The sequence below is a fragment of the Sinocyclocheilus anshuiensis genome, unplaced genomic scaffold, assembly GCF_001515605.1.
Source record: "Sinocyclocheilus anshuiensis isolate Anshui unplaced genomic scaffold, SAMN03320099.WGS_v1.1 scaffold190, whole genome shotgun sequence".
Taxonomy (NCBI): domain Eukaryota; kingdom Metazoa; phylum Chordata; class Actinopteri; order Cypriniformes; family Cyprinidae; genus Sinocyclocheilus; species Sinocyclocheilus anshuiensis.
In genome coordinates, this window is record NW_015547663.1 from 1635070 (window position 1) to 1643868 (window position 8799).

General features: G+C 37.8%; 1 protein-coding gene across 1 annotated transcript in view; it reads left to right on the plus strand.

The window, feature by feature from the left end:
- The first annotated feature begins 21 nt into the window (after positions 1 to 21).
- rbfox3a (RNA binding fox-1 homolog 3a) overlaps positions 22 to 8799 on the plus strand; it is a 451725-nt gene continuing 442947 nt past the window's right edge. Inside the window, exon 1 of the mRNA XM_016504819.1 lies at positions 22 to 62. The gene's annotated coding sequence lies outside the window, so the exon portion shown is untranslated. The remainder of the gene's footprint in view (positions 63 to 8799) is intronic.

Below are 8799 nucleotides of genomic sequence, written 5' to 3' on the forward strand. Positions count from 1 at the left end.
AAACAGTGAAACGATGAGCCTGTGATACAGCACCAGACCTGAGTGACCTGACAGCTCAAACTGTGAGTACACGAGCCTCGTACTTTCACTTCCACACCGGCACACACTCACGCCTACATGCAAACAGCATACAAATTCTTTAATTGTTGTATTTGAATAAAGACTGGTGTATTGTCAGCCGCTGCTTTTTAACCTTTGCTAAAACTCTTTATTCTGTGCGCTTGACATCAGATTGGTTGTTTAGATTCTCACTGAATGGTTGATTTCATTTTGATGAAACAAATATCCTCCGGCGACTGCGGCGCTTCGTGAATTTAAGTGGCACTTAACGCGTCTAGAACTGCGTTTTCTCACATGCGTTATTCAAAAGTACACCTCGCTCTTTATTTATTCCTAAAACGGGGCACTTATCTGTCACGGTGTACCTCAGATTCTTGCTTTTATATGAGGAGGCAGGGAGTCAAAAATGAAAAGACATCATCTTAAAGAGTGTCATCCATATCTTCACTTTAATTCAGATGGACAGTGTGTATATGAAATGGTGATGTTGTTTACTTTGAATACTTTAGGTTCTTTACCTCTTACCTTTTGAAAAGTATGTCTTGTATCTTTAGCCGTTTTAAGGATTCTTTGTCACACATTTGTGTGGATCTAACAGCTAAATATAGAGAGGAATTTAAAATAATAATATATTGTGTTTTATTATATAATTCCTTTTGTGTAACTGTGCATTCTTTGTTTTATCATTTGGGTGTGCAGTGACACGCATTAGCCTTTACTGTGTGTTGCAGTGTAGATTTTTTTTTCTTTTGTGTGTTGTTGAGTGCTGGACGGGAAGAAAGTGTGAGGTTTGCCTCCTCTTCGGATGACCGGCCAGAGAGTGAGAGAGAAAGAGATACAGACAGTGAGACAGAGAACAGCGTGTCACATTCGACTTGCTTGTGACGGTTTGCTCAAGCAGTGTAGCATAGCTGACAACTAAAGCGAGAACACAGTGTTACCCTTAGCCTGTGAACAGCCTGGAAACAAAATGAAGCCTTTAAAATGGATTTTAGGAGTTTTTTGTTGTTGTTGTAGGAGTACATATGAGCTTGATTGTATTTTTTATTTTCTATATTTTTTCCTTTGGAAAATAGTGGATGGTAGGCATATGCTAACCAATAGAGTACATATATACTGTATATGATATGTTAACATGCTATTTTATTTGTAGATGGTTTTTAAAATATCTTTTTAAAATATAAAAAGGAATGTAGAACTGTAAATGTATAGCTACTGTTCTGCAAATGACATCATAGGATAGACTGAAGAATAGTTTCTTATTGGCGGTTTACATACTGAGCTGTATTGGTAATAGCTAGTTACATTGAATTTCTCCACTACACACCTGAACTTTGCACTTGAATAGTTTAGCATATTGTATATTCATAGTCAATGTTAAAGCCGTCTCTGTAGTCATGCACATAATTTCATAGTCTACATCTACACAGAGTTGTACACACAAACTTTAATATAATTATTTTAAAGGCACACATTCTAATCTTATTTAGTGTTGATTGTCTGTTGTGTAGTGTATTTATTCTTTACATTTCTATGTCATGCTGTTTTTGCACTGCCTGGATATTTGCTGTGATGTCTACTGTCTTACACATATGAGAGATCAAAGCCACCAAGAAATCCATTTCACATGCACATACAGAGGGCATTTGCTTTGCTTTGCTTTGCTTGCCAGTAGATTTTTACTTTCAACATTTACTGCAATGTATAGGAAAAACATACTGCATATAGATTGACATTTTCTTCCAAAAAAAGAAATAAAATAAAAAAAACGTTTGTTTTTAGAAAAATAGGTTTGTAATTTTCAATAATTTAACATGTTTCCTATATATATTTGCAATATATAAGAAAAATATAGGTTTGAATGAGAATGCTCTTTCCACAAATAAATTAAATAACATGATTAACAAATTATTGGACAATAAGAGAGTAAACACTAGGCTTGCCGCGATAGACGGTGCTGACGGTGATACCGTTGTTAAGCCACAATACCGGTTATATCACTTGCCCACCGCGGCACCGACCCCCACCGTCGTTTAGATTTTTTTATAGTAATAAAAATCATTTAGTTCAGTAAAAGAACAGACACTACAATTAAAAACTGAACGCGGCTGCTCAAGGTGTATGCCGTGCCTCCAAGATTTCTTATGCGTTTTGCTAATAAACTTTCTACATTTCTCATTTATTTGGTTATATATTATATAAGGCTGTGCAATTAATCGTATGCGATTGTCATGCGCATTGTCATGGAGCTGCATTTACTACACAGAGCCGTAGTTCACTGACAATTAGGCAATATCTCGTTCATTATCGCAGGCGATTCAATCTGCGATAATGAACGCGATATTGCCGAATTGCCGCTAATTCGAAAGTGAAAGTAAAATGTGCACGCTGCTTTTGCAAGCTATTTAAAAGCGAAGGAAAGCGAAGAAAAGAGGAAACGCCCCTGCCCCCACGGTGATACCGGTATTATTGGTGTTGTCACACGTCGGTTAACCGGTGGGAAAATTTCCTCACCGTCACAACCCTACCATAGATCTGCCTCCTCTCCTCCTCTCATCTTAATTTGTCATTTAGCTATCACTTCTATCCAATGTGATTTACAGTACACTTACAGGGACATTCCCTCTGGATCAACCCGTGGTTAAGTGTCTTTCTCAAGGCCACAATAGTGAAGTGTCCTCACCGTCACAACCCTAGTAAACACTGGGGAGGAGTTCTCTTAACTGTCCCGAAGCTGTCTTGCCAGTGGCCCATTCTTATTTTTATGTCCTGATATTGCAATAAAGTACTTTACTACTACTACACAACTACTATGACAATCTAATAGAAACCAACATCTTCTGGCAGTTAATCGAGCTCTCCACCTTTTTTCTCTCCTTTTCTCACTCTCCGGTGTGTATGCGCTTGTGTGATTTCACCATTAGGTTTGACTACTGTGCCATTTCTCGATATGATGACAATTTCCTGCTGAGGTGCATGTCAAATGAAAAATAGTATGAGATGTGTGAACCACATGGTCAGAAAGGTTCACAGCTTGAGAATGCAGATTTCATTCATCCATATGTTAGCAAAGAGCGTAGCACTAACATGAAATGAGCTTTTTACCAAGCTTCTTGATTTCAACGTAAAATTGGCATGTTACTTAACTCCATCCCAGCATGAGACTCTGGCTTTTTTGTTGAAGGATTTTGTGTTGAATGCTCCTGTCAGAATGAGCTACATAGAAGTTAGCATCTGTGTAGTAAATGCTTGTGATGGCTTTTAGGTGAACTCTTCCTGAGTTCAATAAAATGCCATTGCACAGCCGGAAAAACAATCATCATTGTCAAAGTTTATATTGCAAGTATGAGGCTTCTTTGTCAATTCAAAAGCCAATGTGTAAAGGACATAAAGTAAGACTCTGTATCGCTTTACAGGGACCTATAACTTAATGCTCTTTACTTTTCAAATTGCTCTCACAGCCTTCAGTGAAAAGCGCATAAGAAGTGCTTGACAGGTAAATCATTTATATGCAATCAATAGTGATATTATAGCAGTTGTGTATGACCATCTAAAATAAATTATGATAGTTTTATGCTAACAAAGAATGTCATAAATGGTGCCAAATCGAATCCATTTTATCACATTGGGGGACTGGACTGGCAGTTCTTATATATTTGGCAGTAAACCAGTTAAGTTACAGTTAAATTGTCAGAAGAGTGACTCATAGTTACTAAAACTAAGTTAATTAAATATATTTTGTATTTATGTATTTATTTATTCTGTTTTTGCCAAGCTACACACACACACACACACACAAATATATATATTTATATATGACCATTTATTCTCTAGAATGGCGTTTGTCTGTCTGGGGTCCGCAAATAAGCATAGTCTCAGTGGAAAAAAAAATCAGAATTGAACAGAATGCTCATTGAAAAATCATGGCAAGCAATATTTTTTTTTTTACAGCTGGAGTATATTCATTTATTTTCTCCACAGGGATTTAAGCAATTCTTCAGTATGGAGTAATTCAGGAAAGAGTTTTAAACCTTGAAACCAAAACAACCAGCTCTAAATGAATCACAACGTTGCATGATTTGATTCCAAGATAAAAGTTTTGGAAAATCAGACAAATACAAAGCTACAAGACTGCATCTTTTTATGAGGCACTAAGCTATATCCCATAAAGCATTGCAAATGAGGTAATAAAATCAGCAATGATGGTATGATATAAAACTATTGACTTAAACTCATAAGAACAAAAGTACAATATATTAGAAGTTTGTTAAAAATATTGACATGTGTACTTCTACTGAAGTATTTACCATCGCTTAACATCCTCAGAGCTCACAGTTGTCTTCCTTGAAAGATTTGTACATTATTGCAAAAAATAAATTTCAGAGAAAATGAATGAGATTTTTTTTTCCAACCTGTTCAACAAACACCCTCAATATTGTATCAAAAAGCAGCTTTTTTCCTTTATGTGTGGGCATTTTCTGTGTGCTTTCTGTTTGCACTTTTTGTGTGCATATGACCAGGATTTAATCTGTCATATCCAATTTATTCAGTCTTTTCTATTACTGGTCTTCTGCTGTATGGTGATAAACAGGTGGTAAAAGGGCCATAGTGTTCCCATGGGAATGTAGGTTTAAGTCCAGACTGTCATGTCTTGATTGCACACCCTCTTTTTCCCCCTTTATTTTCCCATCTGCCTTCACTACCATTCAGTATAGAAGGCACAAAAACATATATGTACATTCACGCTTATATATATTATGGTATATAATATCAGCACTGTATAACCTTATATAAATGAGAATGCTGAAGGACAAACATAGCTCTTCCTTTCGACACAATGCATAAATCACCCGAGTAGTGTGAAAATGCACATACGGATTATCTGTCATCATCGAATTCACATATTGACAAATTGGAGCCGAAGCCATATTCGTTCATAATCTGAACCTAATGATGTGTTGGCTGACTGCGGTTGGGCGGCGTTAGTCCAGGGTTAAAGGAAACCACCCTGACCTCACCTTGGACCCCTCGCTGTCACAGATGCCCGGCGAGTGACTGATGCAGGACTAAAGGACCTACTTGTTTATGTTCAATGGAGAGCTTTCATGATATTATTTAAAATGGTGTAATATTTTTCAAATAAGTATTTATTTAATGTTTTGTTTGAGAAGAAATAACTGTTTTCAGTTTATAATAACAGACTGTGAGTTTTGCTTGGTAATCTTGTTGAATGTTTCACGACAGACGTCCACTGGCTGTCTGCGTACAACAGACACTATGCTTACAGTCAGCTGAGCATTGCTTCATTTTATTATTTTTTTATCCTAAAACATTGTTTAGATAGCATACAAGATTTATATTTTTGAAGTTCAGAGTGATCGGTGGGTCCGGAAACAGTGACTCATCTTCTTGTCATATTTTGTCATGATGCTCTTATTTCTGGATGGAGTTGCATTAAAGGCCTTCTGTTTGATCATCTGTCTGTGTAGAAAGCCACCGGAAGTGCTGTCACTCACAGCATTCACACCATTGAGCACCTGTTACAAATATTTGCAAACATATTTTAATAGAAGTTGGACATTTTTGGAAATCGATTTATATTTTTATATGTATTTATTAGCTGCAATGATGATGTAGTTTAGCTTTTTTTTAAGGAATGGTTTAATTCTGCAAGGCTGCATGCACTGATCACATATGACATTATATAAAAAAATCAGCTTTGCCACCACAGGAATAAATTGCAGTTTAAAGAATATTCAATTAGAATAGAGTTCTTTTAAATTGTAATAATATTTTAGAATATTACACATTTTTTGACTAAATAAATGCATCTTTGGTAAGAACAAGTGAATTCTTTTCAAATAATTTTTCTCAATGAACTAGACTACCGCTGTAGCTTTAACAGACCAATCTGTGCTTCCCACATTTGTGTTTAAAATTTTCAACTGGCCAATCATGTCATCTACAAGATTATCAGTCATTGTTTTTCCATCAAATTGTCAAAGTTTAAAGGGAGCCAGGCTCAAAGGAAAGCTTTAAAATGCATCTAACAACAGCAACAACCTTTGGTGACGTGTGTTGATGACAGCTCTAGTGTATCCCTCAGTATACAGCTAGGCAACATTTCCATATGCGACTGCCAAGACCATAGCAGTCGAATCCATGGCCTCCAAGGAATGGCTTTGATAGTCAGACTCACAGAGATTGTGTGGTCCTGGACTGGATAATGCTAGTGCTATCCGTGAGACTCCCGACTGAAAAAAAAAAAAACTCACAATGCCGGTTGTGAAGTGAGGAATGGGGCGAATACAGTATACAATATCATAAGGAAGGAAAACATCACAGGAACACCTGGTTAGGGGTCATAACTTTTCCACTGAATGCACAAACTGCGTCCTAAATGGTATACCGGAGATGTGAAATGAGGGACCAGTGTTTAGACTGTGCCTCTGAAACGCCCCGACAAAAGACAGCTTAGCCAACAATTTCCTCTCCTTCACAGAGGGGAGAAATAAAAAAAGCAGACTGGCTGGGGGAAAGACCAGCTTTATCCACAGTCCGTTTGATGTTGGATTTTGTGTGCGTGTGTATGTGTGTGTGCAGGGCAGCACTGGTCCTGCGAGAGCATTGGTTATCATTGTGTGTCAAGGGAGGAATACGGTCGCCTCTGGCCCCTGGAGAGACACTCCTGCGTCGCCCGAATCCACCAAAACAGGCAGAAAAGCTAGTTAACACAGCAGCCGTCGCGGACACATAGACCCTGGCCATTAGCGAACGCTCGCTCTCTCTTTCTCTCTCTCTCTGTGCCGGGTCTGGTGGCAGTGATTAGAGCGCTGTGGAAGCCGCTGTAATAAGGACGGGGCTACGGCTTTTGCGCTGGCATGATCTGCTGTGCGGCCGTGGCGGGTATTTCAGAGGGCTGCGGCGGGAAGATAGGGAGATTGAATGGGGGCGGGGGGAACTGTCCAGAGGTGAGAGAGGAGAAAATGGGTGAACTGGTATTAGTTTGTAAAAGAGCTGGCATGGGCAGCAGGGAAAGGAAACATGAAAGACTGATGGGCCTAACGGCACAATTATCCTTTAGATCTTTACACAATCTCACACTTCTTCTCTCTACAATATCCTGTGTTTTATCAATGGTATAATCATTGGCATTTACACTCTGAATTCAGATGATACTTAGTGATTCTGGTAGCTTAACAACACTTCTTTTAGTATAGTCGCAGTTCTCTGTTAATTTTGAGTGGCTCTTGATTGAAAGTAATGGTTTAGTGATTGAGTCAGATATTACAAATCATTAAATTAGTTCAGGCTAAGCTTTGTGAGACTAGGTTGTTTCTATGTTAATCTTATTATGCTTTTGGGAAACTCGGCCCTGATTGGTTCTTTAAAGTTGTTGGACAGGTTCAAAATGATAACATATGAGTTTGAGACTGATTTGTGAGTCTTTTTGACAATTTCATTAAAAAGAACCAGCTCAGGGTCATTTTTTTCCTGAATTGGACTTAACCTGTATTTATATTTCAGTATAATTTTGTGCCCTCTACATTTCAAGCTTTCATTACAGTATATCCTGCAGTTGACTGCAGACACAAGTCAGAAAAATTAATTGAGAAAAACATGTAATTAATAAAAAAATGCAACACTTAATATGGCAGCTTTCATTTAATAGAACCAATCATGAATTTGCACAAGCTGACCACCCTAAAAATGCAGTTTTCTAGAGTGATTTGGACTAAAACGGCAAAAGTTTGTTATTTTTTGGTGTCTAGCATTGTTTGATTGGTCTGATTTTAAATGTATATTATTGAACTGCAGTCTTAAGAATTTTAAAGATTTTGCACCACAAAAGAAGATATTTTGAAGAACATTGGTAACCAAACCATTTTGGTGACCATTGACTTCCAGTGTATAAAGAAAAAAGGTCACACTTTATTTTAAGGTCCATTTTTTGCTATTAACAAACCATTAACTACGACTTTTGCCGCAATTAGCTACTAATTTGCTGCTTATAAATAGTTAGTAAGGTAGTTGTTAAGTTTAGGATTAGGGATGTAGAATATGGTCATGCAGAATATGTGCTTTATACGTACTAATAAACAACCAATATGTTAATAATAGGCATGCTAATAAGCATACTAGTTAATACGGTGCAAACTAGTTAATAGTGAGAATTGGTCCCTATACTAAAGTGTTACCGAAAAAAATAAAACAATTTGAGACATTATATCTTCTTTTGTTACACAGATGAACGAATATCAGTTTTCAGACTACATCAGCGGGAGTAAACGATGTCAATATTAATTTTTGTGGCGTGATATCCCTTTTGAAGGGACTTTAGACATAATCAGCCGTATCCTTTTTATCAATAGAGATATAACAGTGTGTTCAATTTGTCCAGTCACACCTGTGAGCTGTAAGTGTGGCTTAGCACAAGAGATGACAGATGGTCAGGTTGTTAGTGAGTGCAGGGTTTGACCCGCCCCAGCATGAGGAGCAGTCGACTGACAGCGGCTAGTGCATCTGCAGGCAGATCCCATACTCCACTGGACCGTCCCTTCCCCGCATGGCAGCCAGGTCTGGCCTTAAACACTCCGGAGACTCGCACTTACTGTTCGGAGCATTACACATCCATGAGAGGTGAAAAATGGCCAGTGTGTGTGTTCACTGAGAGAGAGAGAGAGAGAGAGAGAGAGAGAGAGAGAGAGAGAGAGAGAGAGAGAGAGAAACAAAGAGTGG